This window comes from Oryctolagus cuniculus, chromosome 1 (assembly GCF_051225735.1).
Source record: "Oryctolagus cuniculus isolate XC-2025 breed Fujian yellow rabbit chromosome 1, ASM5122573v1, whole genome shotgun sequence".
NCBI lineage: Eukaryota > Metazoa > Chordata > Mammalia > Lagomorpha > Leporidae > Oryctolagus > Oryctolagus cuniculus.
Window position 1 is genome coordinate 32177703 of NC_142867.1, and position 14843 is coordinate 32192545.

A 14843-nucleotide genomic window follows, 5' to 3' on the forward strand; every position below is an offset into this window, starting at 1 on the left:
TCCTTGATGGTTACCGCCTTGGCTGTTTCAGCCACAGTGGCTTCGATGCCAGCTCTCTGCTGTCTGGATTGGTGGCAAATAAGTGTAAACCCCTTTGAAGTAGTTGACCCAGCTGCTCACGCACCAACTCTTGGGCAAATCCTCCCTGCCCTTGTTTCCCCCCTCATCACTCTCCCTTTGTTAGATGGTGTGGTTTTTCTTTAAAACCAGCAGGTTCATTTGCGCTCCACATATATGCCTCTGTCTTGTGATAAGAACAACATTCTTTTTTTTTTTTAAAGATTTTATTTATTTATTTGAGAGGTAGAGTTACAGACAATGAGAGGGAGAGACAGAGAGAAAGATCTTCTTTCCGCTGGTTCACTCCCCAAATGGCCGGCACTGCGCCAATCCAAAGCCTGGAGCTAGGTGCCTCTTTCTGGTCTCCCATGTGGGTGCAGGGGCCCAAGCACTTGGGCCATCCTCCACTGCCTTCCCGGGCCACAGCAGAGAGCTGGACTGGAAGAGGAGCAAATGGGACTAGAACCACGCACCCATAAGGGATGTCGGCGCCGCAGGCGGAGGATTAACCAGGTGAGCCATGGCACTGGTCCCAAGAACAACATTCTGATGAGGTGTCCCAAGTTCAGATCCAGGGCCACAGGGTGAGGGCCCAGGGGGGATGAGTGCATGGATCAATTAAGGAGCTACAGGATGGGAAGAACAAATCTCCAAGCATTGCTCAATCTCTGTCAAAATCTTAAATTGAATTCCCATGTGATCTCCTAGGCCAGCAGATCCTACCTGGAACCCAAAACTGTCCAGGGAAAAGTGTACTTCCAGGAGATCGACCTCTCCTCCCAAGTCCTGCCCACTATTTTAGTGTTACCTGTTTTCACCTGTAGCCAGTGTAAACTCCTTGTAAAGAACTTATACCTTACCCAATTTGTTTTTCCTTTTTGTTTTAAAGATTCATCCATTTATTAGCAAAGCAGAGTGACAGACGATGGGAGAGGCAGACAAATCTTCCGTCTGCTGTTTCCAAACCTGCAACAACCAAGTGTAGGGCCTGTGTGAAGTCAAGATCCGGTACCTGCTTCCAAGTACACGGGTCACCAGCTCCTGCTTCCCGGGTACATCAGCAGCAAGCTGGATCAGAGTATGGAGAGCAGCCTTGACTCCGGCCCCGTACTCAGTCTGGGTTGTGGGCATCCCAGTTGTCGCTTAACCCACTGTACCGTAATGCCTGCTACCCATTCTCCAAATCTTTGACAGAAAAAAATGGTGTTCCTCTTCCACAGAGGACATTTTCTAAGTGGCTGCTTGCCTTCCTGTTGATAACTTTGGGAACTTGTCCCAGTACCTGACCTTCATTTGTAGCACTTACGGTGGCTTAATAAGCACTTTACTTCCTAGATCTCCTATCTCAAGAGCACTTGTTTAACACTTGGAAGGGGATTTTTGTGCATATTATCATCTTGCTTGCTCATTTCATTGTATCACTACAGAGGGAAAGGTTCATCCCAGGCTTTTTTTTTTTTTTTTTTTGTGGAAGCCCCTTTTCACTCCATTCTCCAAAACCACGTGAAACTTGCTAGAATGAGTCGCTTGTGTCACATATGTATTTTCAAAAAGGTGAAACCAGGCAGTCATAAAACACAGGATCTCCCACTTGATTACACGATAATAGCTATTACAAGAGACATATAGTAACTCTCGTAAGACAGCCAGAACTGCAGTAAACACAAGCCCCTACAACCTTATTAAAAAGTACCTTAGGGCCTGCGCTTTGGTATAGATGGCCAAGCCTCTGCCAGTAGTACCAGCATCGCATATGGGCATGCCGGTTTGTATCCCGGCTGCTCCTCTTCTGATCCAGCTCTCTGCTGTGGCCTGGGAAAGCAGTAGAAGATGGCCCAAGGGTTTGGGCCCCTGCACCCACGAGGGAGACCTGGAAGAAGCGCCTGGCTCCTGGCTTCAGATCATCCCAGCTCTGGCCGTTATGGCCACTGGGGGAGTGGAGCAGCGTACAGAAAACCTGTAACTCTACCTCTCAAATAAATAAAAAAATAAAAATAAAAAGTACCTCTACAGTGACATTGACCTAACAAGTGTTTAACCTTGGACTAACGTCACCTTTGTTAGTAAACACTGTGACCAAAGATGACTGTTTCAAAACATCTGATGTAATCTTGTTTTGCCTTTGCCTTGTGTGTGTGTTCCTGTCGGCTGCTCTGCCGTTCCAAAGTAAACACAGCAGAGGATCCTGCTGACCTGTCATTTATCTAGGTTGACTGTGGACATTGTGTTTCCTGATTTTCCAAGGTTCCCTCCTGTGAATGGTGGCTTTCAGCCATGGACCTGGCCCCTGGCTCAGTGTTTGAACTGTAATTTGATGGTGTGCCCCCACTGCCTCCTTCAGGGCCTGGGGCCTGCTGGGTCACCATCGATGCTTCTGCTCAAAGTGTGCATTCTCAGGAAACGGGCGCTCTGGCCTCCCTGCCTAGATACCCTGGCGGGAGGAGGGCTAACAGCAGCTCTGCACCTGCTGCTCCTGGAACAGAGTCCCTCAGTCCTTGGCCCTGTGTTCCAGGTTCCTTCTGTTTCTCAGCTGGGGCCTCCAGCTCCACCCCAGAGCCCTCCTGTGGATTCTGGGTGTGTTCACCCTGATCATGATGTAAAAATCCCCAGTCAACCACCTTTATTCTGCAGAGGTCCACTGAGGCTGTTTGCTCTAACTTCTGGCTCGCCTTACATTTTCAGGAGGACGAATCATCCACTTTATAGCAGTGTTTTCAAGATAGCTTAGAAACCTCAATGACACAACTGAACTAGTGAGTATAAAGTGTATACTTTAAACCGGAGAAAATGTAACTGCCCAGCATAAGGAGCTGTCCTATGGCGACAGCCGTTTCAGTTAACACTTTTTTCCCTTTATGGCCACATTGGGCAGGGCCCAGAGTTCCCTAACTTCTTCATTCTGACCTGTGTCCCTTCTCTGTGGGATGTTCCCATGTTTGTACTTTGTTGCCACCTATTGCATGTTATTACTCAAGAAATTACCAGGCTGATCCGCCTCCTGGGAATTTATCCAAAGGAGATGAAATCAGCATATGAAAGACTGAACTGTACCCCCATGTTCATTTCAGCTCAATTTACAATAGAAAAATAATGGAATCAACCCAGATGTCCATCAACTGAAGACTGGATAAAGAACTTATGGTATATATATACACTAATGGAATACTACACAGCAGTAAAAAAAAAAAGAAATGCTGTCATTTGCAACAAAATGGATGTAACTGGAAATCATTATACTTATTGAAATAAGCCAGTCACAAAAGGACAAATAATGTATGGTCTCTCTGATCTGTGGTAACTACTAGAGTGTCTGAAAGGTAATCTATAGGAGTGAAACTGGCACTGTGAGATGCGATGATTTTGAATAGCCCTTGCCTTGACTGTCGAGAAACAATGTTTTTCTTGTTTGTTTTTGTCCTTTTTTTCCCTCTTCATACTATTCAATGAACTCTCTACTTAGTGTAGGGTTAAACTTATGAGCATAAAATTAACTGAAAATTGATTTCTGTGAAAAATAAGAATGGGAAAGGGAGAGGGAGGAGAAAGAAGGGTGGGAGTATGGGTGGGAGGGAGGTGTGGTAGGAGGGAGACTCACCATGTTCCCACATTTGTATATGTTAAATGCATGAAGTTTGTATTCCTAAAATAAAATAAATTAAATTACCAGGCTAGCATTGTGGCATAGCAAGTAAAGCCGCAGCCTGCAGCACCAGCATCCCACTTGGGTGCCAGTTTGAGTCCTGACGGCTCCACTTTCAGTCCAGCTCCCTGATAATGCACCTGGGAAAGCAGTGGTGGATAAATGGTCCAAGTGCCTGGGCCCTTCCACCCACGCAGGAGACCAAATGAAACTCCTGGCCCATTGCAGCCATTTGGGGGAGAGAACCAGTGGATGGAAAATGTTTCTCCCTGCCTTTCCCTCTCTGTAAATCTGCCTTTCAAATACATGTTTTTTTTTTTTAATTCAGAAAAATGGAATTAAATGATTAGTTTACTTAAAAAAGAAACAAAGAAATTCCCACATGATGTCCTGAGTTCTTACATAGCATTTGGAAGCCGAGCCTTTCTTACTCTATTTTGTAAATTCACCTACAGTTTCTTAGAAGCTTCTCCACTTGGAGAATACATGTATTTTTCATCCAACCAGACGAGAGGCATGGTGATCGTGAGGTCTTGTCCTCTGCTTTTCCCCCCATAACTGGCATTTTTTTTTTTACAGGCAGAGTGGACAGTGTGAGAGAGAGAGACAAAGGTCTTCCTTTGCTGTTGGTTCACCCTCCAATGGCCGCCGCGGCCGGCACGCTGCGGCCGGTGCATTGCGCTAATCCGAAGCCAGGAGCCAGGTGCTTCTCCTGGTCTCCCATGGGGTGCAGGGCCCAAGCACTTGGGCCATCCTCCACTGCACTCCCTGGCCACGGCAGAGAGCTGGCCTGGAAGAGGGGCAACCGGGACAGAATCCGGAGACCCGACTGGGATTAGAACCCGGTGTGTCGGCGCCACAAGGCGGAGGATTAGCCTATTGAGTCGCGGCGCCGGCCCCATAACTGGCATTTTTAAGGACTTGCTCATTGAATTCAGTTTCTTTAGAGTCTTGGCATGGAAGCAACCATGGCTGTGACTTGTGAGGTATCACCGAGAAACCAGGTCAGAAGTTTTAAAGACCTGAGAAATAGACTACAATTGGGATTGCAGTGTTTCAGAACCAGAGAGAATTGTCAGAATCATCTTTTTTCTTCTCCCTCATCATATTTGGAAAGAAACCCAAGCCCAGACATGTGAGTGATTTTCTCAAAGTCACGGGTGATAAAAGACCCAGGTGTGGGGTTAGATTCTAGATCTCCCAGCTTGCTAGCAGAAACATCCTTGTGCCAAAAACAAACAAACAAAAAACCAAAACAAACAAACACACACCACACACACACACACACACACACACACAAATGGCCAGCCTATGGGTGTGTGTTGTGCTGCAGTGGGTTAAACTGCTTTTGAGACTCAGGCATCCCATATCCTGTATCAGAGTTCCCAGGATCAAATCCCACCCCTGCTTTCCACCCAGCTTCTTGCTAATGAACACCCTGGGAAGAAGCAGATGACCACTCAGGTGCTCGCTTCCCTGCTACCCATGTGGGATTCTCCAGGGGGAGTTCCTAGCTCCTGGCTTGGTCTGGCTCAGACCTGGTTGTTGTGAGACTTGGTAGACCAGCTGATGGAAGATCTCTCTCTCTCTCTCTCTCTCTCTCTCTCTCTCTGTCCCTCCCCTTCTTCAAATAAATAAAAATAACCAAACTTTAAAAATGGCCAACCTAGTGTTGAAGTTTAACCCCTTTGGCAACCTTGACCTTAGCAATGCACTCTAGAATAGTTGTGCAATGGTGGGTTCTGCCCTCAAAGACCCCAGACAACCCAGTGTTGGTGAGCAGCAGCCCTCCTGAGCCATGATAGCCTTGAACTTCCAAAAGCTTTACTATATCCTTCTTCCAATGACAAAAGTACTAGCTCATTATCATAGAAAAACAGTAGAAATGAAAAAAAAAACCTAAGTAAACCATCTCTACTCATTCCCTCTTATTTTCCACCTCTTTGTCTCCAGGAAATAAGAGTTCACAGCTGCCTTTTTATATCTTCCGTAGCATTTCTATACTTTTTACAAACATACAACTCACACACAGCGAGAAGCAGCATTGTTTCTTTTTCCTCAAGATAGAACCATACCGAATTTAGAAGCTGGAAAACACAAAGATCATAAGAAATACGCCTTTTTGGAAAATGAAGTTCTACACATTTATTATATGGAACACCAGATATGTTATCCCTCTTAGTATATTTTTTTGTTTGTACTACTTAATACTTTTGGTTGAATACTGTAATCAATACACAATTCTTCTTAAGTGCTGAAACTTAACTGAAAAGTGATCGCTGTTAAATATAAGAGTGGGAATAAGAGAGGGAAGAGATGTGCAATTTGGGACATGCTCAAGCTGACTTACCTCAAACGGTAGAGTTAGAAACATACCAGGGGATTCCAATTCAATCCCATCAAGGTGGCATGTACCAATGCCATCTCACTAGTCCCAGTGATCAATTTCTGTTCACAATTGATCATAATGATAGGACTAAGAACCAAAGGGATCACATAAACAAGAATAGTGTCTGCAAATACTAGCTGATAGAATAAAAAAGGGAGAGAATGATCCAACATGGGAAGTGAGATACACAGCAGACCCATAGAATGGCAGATGTCCTAAACAACACTCTGGCCTCAGAATCAGCCCTTAAGGCATGCAGATCTGGCTGAAAAGCCCATGAGAGTATTTCAGGCATGGAAAGCCAAGACACTCTGGGGAAAAAAAAAAAAAACCTAAATGAAAGATCTCTGCGAGTGAGATCCCAGTGGAAAGAATGGGTCATCAAAGAAGGAGGTACCTTTCTCTGAAGGGAGGAGAGAACTTCCACTTTGACCATGGCCTTGTCTAAATATGATCAGAGTCAGTGAACTCAGGGGGCTTCCATAGCCTTGGCAGCTCATGACAAGAGCCTAGGGTGATTACTGAGGCCATAAACAAGAGTGTCAATTTGTTAAGTCAACAACAGGAGTCACTGTGCACTTACTCCTCATGTAGGATCTTTGTCCTTAGTGTGCTGTACATTGAGATTTAATGCTATAACTAGTACTCAAACAGTATTTTTCACTTTATGTTTCTGTGTGGGAGCAAACTGTTGAAATCTTTACTTAATGTATGCTAAACTGATCTTCTGTATATAAAGAGAATCGAAAATGAATCTTGATGTGAATGGAAGGGGAGAGGGAGTGGGAAAGGGGAGGGTTGCGGGTGGGAGGGACGTTATGGGGGGGAAGCCATTGTAATCCATAAGCTGTACTTTGGAAATTTATATTCATTAAATAAAAGTTTGAAAGCAAAAAAAAAAAAGAATATTCAAAAGTTTTGAAAAGATTTCCATTTCAGTTTTTGGTTTTACAGACTCTCCCTTCCTCAACCATGCAATATATCCTTCCTGAAGGATTAAATAGGTACTGGGTATAGACACACACACACAGTGTGTATGTATGTATGTGTATATATATATATGTATATATGAAGATTTATTTATTTTTGCGAAAGGCAGTGTGACAGGGAGAGAGAGAGAGGGAGAGAGAGAGATCTTCCATCTGCTGGTTCACCCCACAAATGACAGAAATGGTGAAGCCGAAGTCAGGATTCAGGAATTCCACCCAGGTCTTCCACATAAGAGGACAGGGCCTAAGCACTTGGGTCATCCTCTACTGCTTTCCCAGGGGCATTAACAGGAAGCTCGTCTGGAAATGGAGTAGCCAGAATTTGAACAGGTGCTCCAATAGGGAATGCTGGCATCCTAAGCGGTGTCTTAACCGACTGCACCACAGTGCTGGCTCCAGTACTGAATATATTTTTGCATGCTAACATCATCAACTCACTATAGATAAGAAATAAGATGACATTTCCAGGAAGTTCACTTTCTGGCCTAATTATTAGTAAAGTAAAACAGGCTCTAAAAATAGATCAATCTGAGTTCAAAATTCTCTGCACTAAAAGAAAGCACATTATTTAAAAAATGATATGGCTACATAATAAGAGTCCCATAGATGGCTAGAACTAATTAGACACGGAAAAACACTTCTGTGCCTTGCAAACAATCCCCCAGTGTTACCAGCACACCTGGCCTTCACACTCCCTCTACAAGGATTTTACCTGGCCCAGTCCTACCTGTCCTGCAATGCTCCACTCGGCAGAGCATCCAGTGAGCAGCTTTCCCTCCCTGGCCCACACCCAGTGTAATCATTCCCACCTTTCTGCTTTCAATACCATCCACCGACACTGACACTATCCCAGTTAATCTTGCTGTGAATGTCAGTCAAGTTCAAGTTTGCCTTATATGCTTGTGCATCAGCAAAGTGTGGGATGTGTCCATATGTCCCGTCCCCTCTTCCACATAGGAATGCACAATTATGCAGAAATACTCACACCAGAGCCCTATATTGCTCTTACCCCTCAACTTCATTTTCTACCCCTAATTCCTTCCATTCTGACCCTCTCTGTAACTTACCTGTAGCCAACTTCCTGTAATGGTATTTGTTGTTTTCTGACTTGAGTGGAATTCTTTGTTTATAAATATTTTCATTTAATATAGAAAGGTCTAAAGTTTTAAACTGGCATCAAGGTATAGTTTTGACAGGAAAAATAATTTGCCATTCTGATTGTTATTAATGTCAAATCACTTTGCAATCTCATTTATAATTTCTTATTTCATCTGAGTTCTGAAGAGTATGTTTTAATTGCTTTTTTTCTAGGTCAAATGGTTGGATTTTTGGGGTTACCCATTTATTATTCATTTCTAGTTTTACTATAGTTGGGTCACAGAATGTGTTCTGTACTAATTCTACATCTGGAACTTAATGTCTTGTCTGTAACTATTTTGGGAGCCATTTAGGAATTTGTGAGAAATGAAAAAACACTTGCAACTTTTGACCCTAAAATAATTTCACACCTAAAATCTATGGGATGAAAGTAACTGGAACAAGTCAGAAACATGTGAATGTATGAGGATACTTACCACTGTGGTGTTGATCACAATGTAACTGGAAAATGTGTGACAATCTCACAAGAGGAGACTGCTGGCACACTATATGATGCATTTATATCAATGATCACTCATGACATTCAAGACAGCATGAATGAAAATTCCCCAGCAAGAAGCATCATCCACAATTTGAGTCAAGAATCACAAGTTACACCTCAACATACATGTAGCCCCTATTTAAAACCATTTATACATGCTGTGTCTGTATGTAAGAGGAAAATAAAGAAAAAATATTTAATGGGGTTTGGGGAAGAACACTTGCTTTTTCTTTCTGTTTGATTATTACCATGATTTACTTGTGTAATAAAAAGTGTTTGCTGGATAAACAACAGACTGAGAAGTCCGAGGTCGAGGTGCCAGCAGACTCAATGCCTGGTGCCAGGTTGATGGATGGTGATTTCACGCTGCGTCCTTACACAGACCAAGGGGCAGGGCATTCATCCCATGAATGACACAGTCATCTGTCAAAGGCCCACCTCTTTTAAATTTTTTTATTTCTATTTGTTAAGATTTATTGATTTATTTGAAAAGTCAGAGTTACAGAGAGAGAGCAAGAGAGAGAAAATCTTCCATCTGCTGTTTCCCTTCCCAGATGGCTGCAACAGCTGGGGCTGGGCCAGGCTGAAGCCAAGAACCAAGAACTTCTTCCAGGTCTTCCACATGAATACAGGGGCACTACTTTCCCAGGCAGTTAGCAGGTAGCTGGATTGGAACTGGAGCAGCCGGGACTCAAACCAGTCCCATAAGGGATACCAACGTCACAAGCATTGGCTCTACTGGCTACACCACAACACCAGCCCCAGGTCCCATCTCTTAATACCATTCCCCTTCAGGGTTGGAGTTCTATCCCATGAATTTTGAGGGAACACATTCAGATCACAGTACAACCCCAATTCCTGGACTATCTCAACATGCACTCTGCTCTTTCAGCCTTCTTACCCATGTCTCACAATTCCTTTTTTTTTTTTTTTAAGATTTATTTATTTATTTGAAAGTCAGAGTTACACAGAGAGAGAGAGAGAGAGAGAGAGAGAGAGAGAGAGGTCTTCCATCTGTTAGTTCACTCCCAAATTGGCCACAATGGCCGGAGCTGTGGTGATCTGAAGCCAGGAACCAGGAGCCTCTTCTGGGTCTCTCATGTGGGTGCAGAGGTCCAAGGACTTGGGACATCTTCTACTGCTTTCCCAGGCCATAGCAGAGTGCTGGATCAGAAGTGGAGCAGCTGGGACTTGAACTGGTGCCCATAGGAGATGCCGGCACTGCAGGCAGCAGCTTGGTCCCCACTATTCCTTATATTAAGCTTCTGTTGCAACATCTAGCATGGTTTCTGTTTCCTCAAGGGACTCTAATCTGCTCAACTCTGTGTTATTTCCCCCTACACACACACACACACACACACACACACACACACACAATGAGGATGTTCTCTTCCTGCTTATATTTTCTTTGCCTGCTCCCAGCTTCTGGGTGCCAAGTTGTTTGGTGAAGCAAGGCAGCAGGCAGTTTGGCGCTGTGCAGCTTAGAAATAGCTGATGACAGCTGACCCAGCCAGGTGTGCAGAGGAATTCAGCTCACCAGTAAACAGACTGGCCGAGGTGACCAAGAGCTCAAGCATTTGCAAGTAATGGTGGATACTATATGTGTTGAAAGAATTTCTTTCAACAAGGTTGGGTATCCCTGTGTCCCTTCGCTGGTTCCACTACTGTGGTTAGTTGGAGCATCAGTTGAGTGAACGGGCTGTGATAGAGCACATGATGCCCATATATGTTTGGTTGGTCTTTTTTTTTTTAAAAAAATCAGTGTTTTCCTCTAAACTTTTATCACTTCATAACCTTTTCAACTGGGGCGCCCCATATGGAGGTGCCTTTATTAAACCTGGTCTTTGGGTTTCCCAAAGGCCTGATCAAATAGCCTTGGTATTTGTGACACTTTTGTGTGATGGCCAGGGTAATATGCCACGTAGATCTCCTGCTGCAGGTAACACAGTGACTGAGAATGTCAGTTTGCTATCTGTCACGCTCTCTCATCATGTCCATATGCCCCTTGAGCTGTTCCCAGTCAATAATTAAGTATGACAAGGTACTACTGCAGGCTAATCATGGGGATCTCTGGACTTTTCATTAGGCATCTTTGGCTCAAAGACTCTCCATTGGTCTAAGACATCCTTGGAGCTCCAGGCCAGTCTGAGACTTCCTGTCAAAGCACCCTTCCTTGGCCTTTCCACAAGTGTCCGATCTGCATTGCAGTCTGGGGGCTCCCCTTGCTTCCTCTTCCTCTCTCCCCTTGATCCCTCACAACCCTTCGGATCCTTCTGACGTCCTGTCTGAAGATGTATTTCCATCAGTCTCCAAGTTGTGCTTCCATCAGAGCTACACCCAAGAATAGCTCCTGAAGTTCAGTCAATTACTCAGCATGTCAACTATGGGGGGCCTCAGGAACTCATGGCCATGGCATTCCATGGGATTTGCCCATCTCAGAAAAAGTTATTTCATTGTTGAACCATGGCATTTTTCAGATGCACATCTTATGAGAGAGGTCCCAGTGAGACAACAGCTTTGGTGTAATGGCAGGTGGATCCATCCATGTCTAATGGGAGGGTAGCTACCTGTTTCTGAGGTTGGCAGAAGTATCAGGAACCAGACTTGGGCTTAGATGGAGGTGCCATTTCCACATCACTACAGAATTTTCTGGGTATTGGAGTTCAGACAGGACTCGATGCAAGCAGAGAATGTCAGGTAGCAATGCCATCACGTCTCCCTTCAGTGACATTCCTTTTTTTCCAGAGGAGGACAGTTTCAGGTTCATTAGCAGAAGTATGTCCTTGGAAGCTTGGCTGACAAGAAAGTGGAGTCTTATTTCCAAAGGCCCCCAGGGGCTGTGAGATTGATCCCTGATATCTGTGATTCCAAGGGTCTGAAGGAGCTAGATAGATACTGACGACTGGACTGCTTTCTAAGTGATTTGCCTCCCCATGTGTAGTTGCCTACCTGATACATTAAGCATGAAGTAAAAATCCCAGGTATGACTTGTTTCTAGAGCAGGCTAACCTATCCCTATAGTTGAACACAGGATTAGCATTTTGATTTCAGTAAGTGTATAACATTCGGGCATTCGACATAGTGGTGAACACACTGCGTAGGACACCTGCATTCCACATAGGCTGCCTGGCTTTGAGTCACAGCTCTACTCCCAATTCCAGCTTCCTACTAACGCAGACCCTGGGAGGCAGCAGGTGACGGCTCCAATACTTGGGTTCCTGGCACCCACGTGGGAGACCTAGATTGAGTTCCCAGTTCCTGGTGTTGGTCAGGCTGGCTCCAGCTGTTGTGGCCTTTGGAATGTGAATCAGTAGATGGGAGTTTTTCTCTCTCTCTCTCTTTCTCTCTCTCTCTCTCTCTATATATATATGTGTGTGTGTGTGTGTGTGTGTGTGCCTTTCAAATACAATAAATGAATATGCAATTAAAAAATAAGAGAATAAAATGTCTCTCTGGGCTATGACACAGGAAGTCACCAAGCAGGTCACAACAGAGCTGCTGCTTCTTCCTTGGAAGCCCACCCACACCTGTAAAACCGCATGCAGCAGAATGCAAGCAGCTCCCTCAGAAACTGGAGTCATCAATTCAGTGCAGTGCTTGGTCCCAACCAGTCGTTCTCCCTGAATGAGTGCCTGTGCAGCTTATTGGTGATGCACTGCTGGAGAGTTGGTTATGTACTGCTGGACTTGGTAGATGTAGGCACATGATAGAGTGACATCTCAACAGATAGAATGTTCAAAAGAGCATAACTAAACAGGATCCAAAGCACAGATTACTAAGAGAGTTATGAGCTGGATGAGTGGACCAATAAGAGATGGTGAATTACCCAAGGTTTAGTGCCAGAGGGAGCTGCTATTAGCTCTGAAGTAGACGCACAGTATTGGCAGATGCAGGGGGGCTGATGATAGGAAAGGCTGCACCAACAGGAACTGTCTCCAAAGATGAGCGCAGCTGCAGCCAAAATCCCAGCAGGTGGAGGTGAGACACCCTAAATCCTCTCTTCTCTCCCCTTCCCCATTCTCCTACCAATGCCCCACCATTGGCTTAGCCTAGCCTGATGTCAAATCACAAGAGAAGCCAGGCAAGAGAAGAGATCGTAGAAGACAGCCTTGTGGGGGCACAAAGGGCCTTTTTTTCCTCTTCTTCCTGGAGTGTATAAAAAAGAAAAGTACCAGCCCCTCCAAGCATGATCATGTGTCACTGATAGCACAACTGTAGCTCAGCCATGTGCTTGTATCAGACACTGCAAGATCAACATGGCCACTTGCCTGTGTAAGCCTCACTAGGACACTCCACTCGTGGCTTCTGCAGTCCTGCAGGGCTATTGAATGATGGATGTAGGTTTTCAGCACCCTGGCCAGTACTGCATCTCTTGGGAGAATACTGTTTTTCTCTCTGCAGGGTAGCAGATATCATTTCAAGGAGAAGGCTTGGCAATCACAGACTATTGCTAGCCATACCCTCAAGCCACCATATAAGGAGTCACCAGTAGGTGTATTCATTTGGCAGGTCTCCTCACCATGCTCCCAGAAAAGTTCACAAGCTGCAGGAGAACAAGAAGCATGTTGCAGACAAAAACAAAATAACAAACATTTGTGGGGTGAATTCAAGACTATTTAAGGGAAGTCTCTGCAGGCACCTAGTTGGATCAGCTGCTAGCACTATGCTATCAATCTACATCCACTCTGGGCTTCTCATCAGCCACGAGTTTGCCTGTGGTTTTGCTCCAAGAACAGCTGAATCCAAGCCAGAGCTCTGTGTCATTGCACTGGGCTGATTGCCTTTCTGAGCTGCAGTCAGTCCTACCTCGCCATTGTCCCTGCTGCAAGGCAGAAGCACATTCCCGACTTGTTCTGAGCTCTGCTTTCCTTGGTGCCAACCACCAGCAGCCCTTTGTCCCAGGGTTTGTCTTTGGGGCCACACACTTGTTTTGGGGAGTTGGCGTCTGGCAGTTCCACTGTGGTTCCCCCACCTCCCCGTCTCCTGGGCTCCCAGAAGCAGGAGCTGCCTCACCATAATCAAGAGACCTGACACCAGCACCCCCAGGAAAGAATGTTTCCTGCCTCAGGGAGGCCCAAGGGCGATTCCAGATGTGCTTTGCACATGGACACAGGGAGTGAAGCTTCACAAGGCTTCAGAGGCCAAGGGCAACCTATCAGTGCCACGTGGCACCACCACAAACTGGGTGGGTGGGGCTACATGCAGAGAAGGAGAGTACACAAGACCTCCTCCCCCATTCCAGCTCCCATCTTTCTTGTCCCATGGAGAGGTGCCCCCAGGCTGGGCAGAGTGAGACTGTACCTACCCCCAAAATGCACTCAACAGAGAGGTCCCCTACGCTACAGTGTTCTGCATATGGAGAAGGAGGCGCACCTAGGCCACCATTTTGCAGGAAGCCAGCATCTTGTGCTTGCTGTCCTGACTCCGAGATAACTGAGTTTTGCTGAGGCAGGCAGTTGCTAACCTGCAAATGGGAAGAGGGGCTGGTGTTCAGTGCGGTGATTAAGATGCGGCTTGGGGCCGGTGCCGCGGCTCAATAGGCTAATCCTCCACCTAGCGGCGCCGGCACACCGGGTTCTAGTCCCAGTCAGGGCGCCGGATTCTGTCCCGGTTGCCCCTCTTCCAGGGCAGCTCTCTGTTGTGGCCAGGGAGTGCAGTGGAGGATGGCCCAAGTGCTTGGGCCCTGCACCCCATGGGAGACCAGGAGAAGCACCTGGCTCCTGGCTTCGGATCAGTGTGATGGGCCGCGGCGGCCATTGGAGGGTGAACCAACAGCAAAAGGAAGACCTTTCTCTCTGTCTCTCTCTCTCACTATCCACTCTGCCTGTCCAAAAAAAAAAAAAAAAAAAAAAAAAAAAAAAAAAAAAAGATGCTGCTTGGGATACTTGGCTTCCTGCTATTGCTCACTCTGGGAGGTAGCAGATGATGGCTCAAGTACTTGAGTTCCTGCCACTCACAGCAGAGACTTGGACTGAGTTTCAAGTTCCTGGCTTTGGCCTTGTATAGCCTTGGCCAGCGTGGGCATTTGGAAAGTGAATCAGTGGATGGCAGTTCTTTGTCCCTGTCTTTCCCTAGCTTAATCTCTATGTCTCTGTCTCTCAAAATTAAAATAAATAAATAAATAAA

General features: G+C 45.6%; 1 long non-coding RNA gene across 1 annotated transcript; it reads right to left on the minus strand.

The window, feature by feature from the left end:
* Window positions 1-260: 260 nt before the first annotated feature.
* LOC149128343 (uncharacterized) lies at window positions 261-14530 on the minus strand. The gene is made up of 3 exons (XR_016230290.1): window positions 1754-14530; window positions 921-1026; window positions 261-498 (listed from the first exon to the last, which is right to left on the minus strand). It is a non-coding gene; the product is annotated as an uncharacterized LOC149128343 (long non-coding RNA).
* Between the last annotated feature and the right edge of the window lie 313 nt (window positions 14531-14843).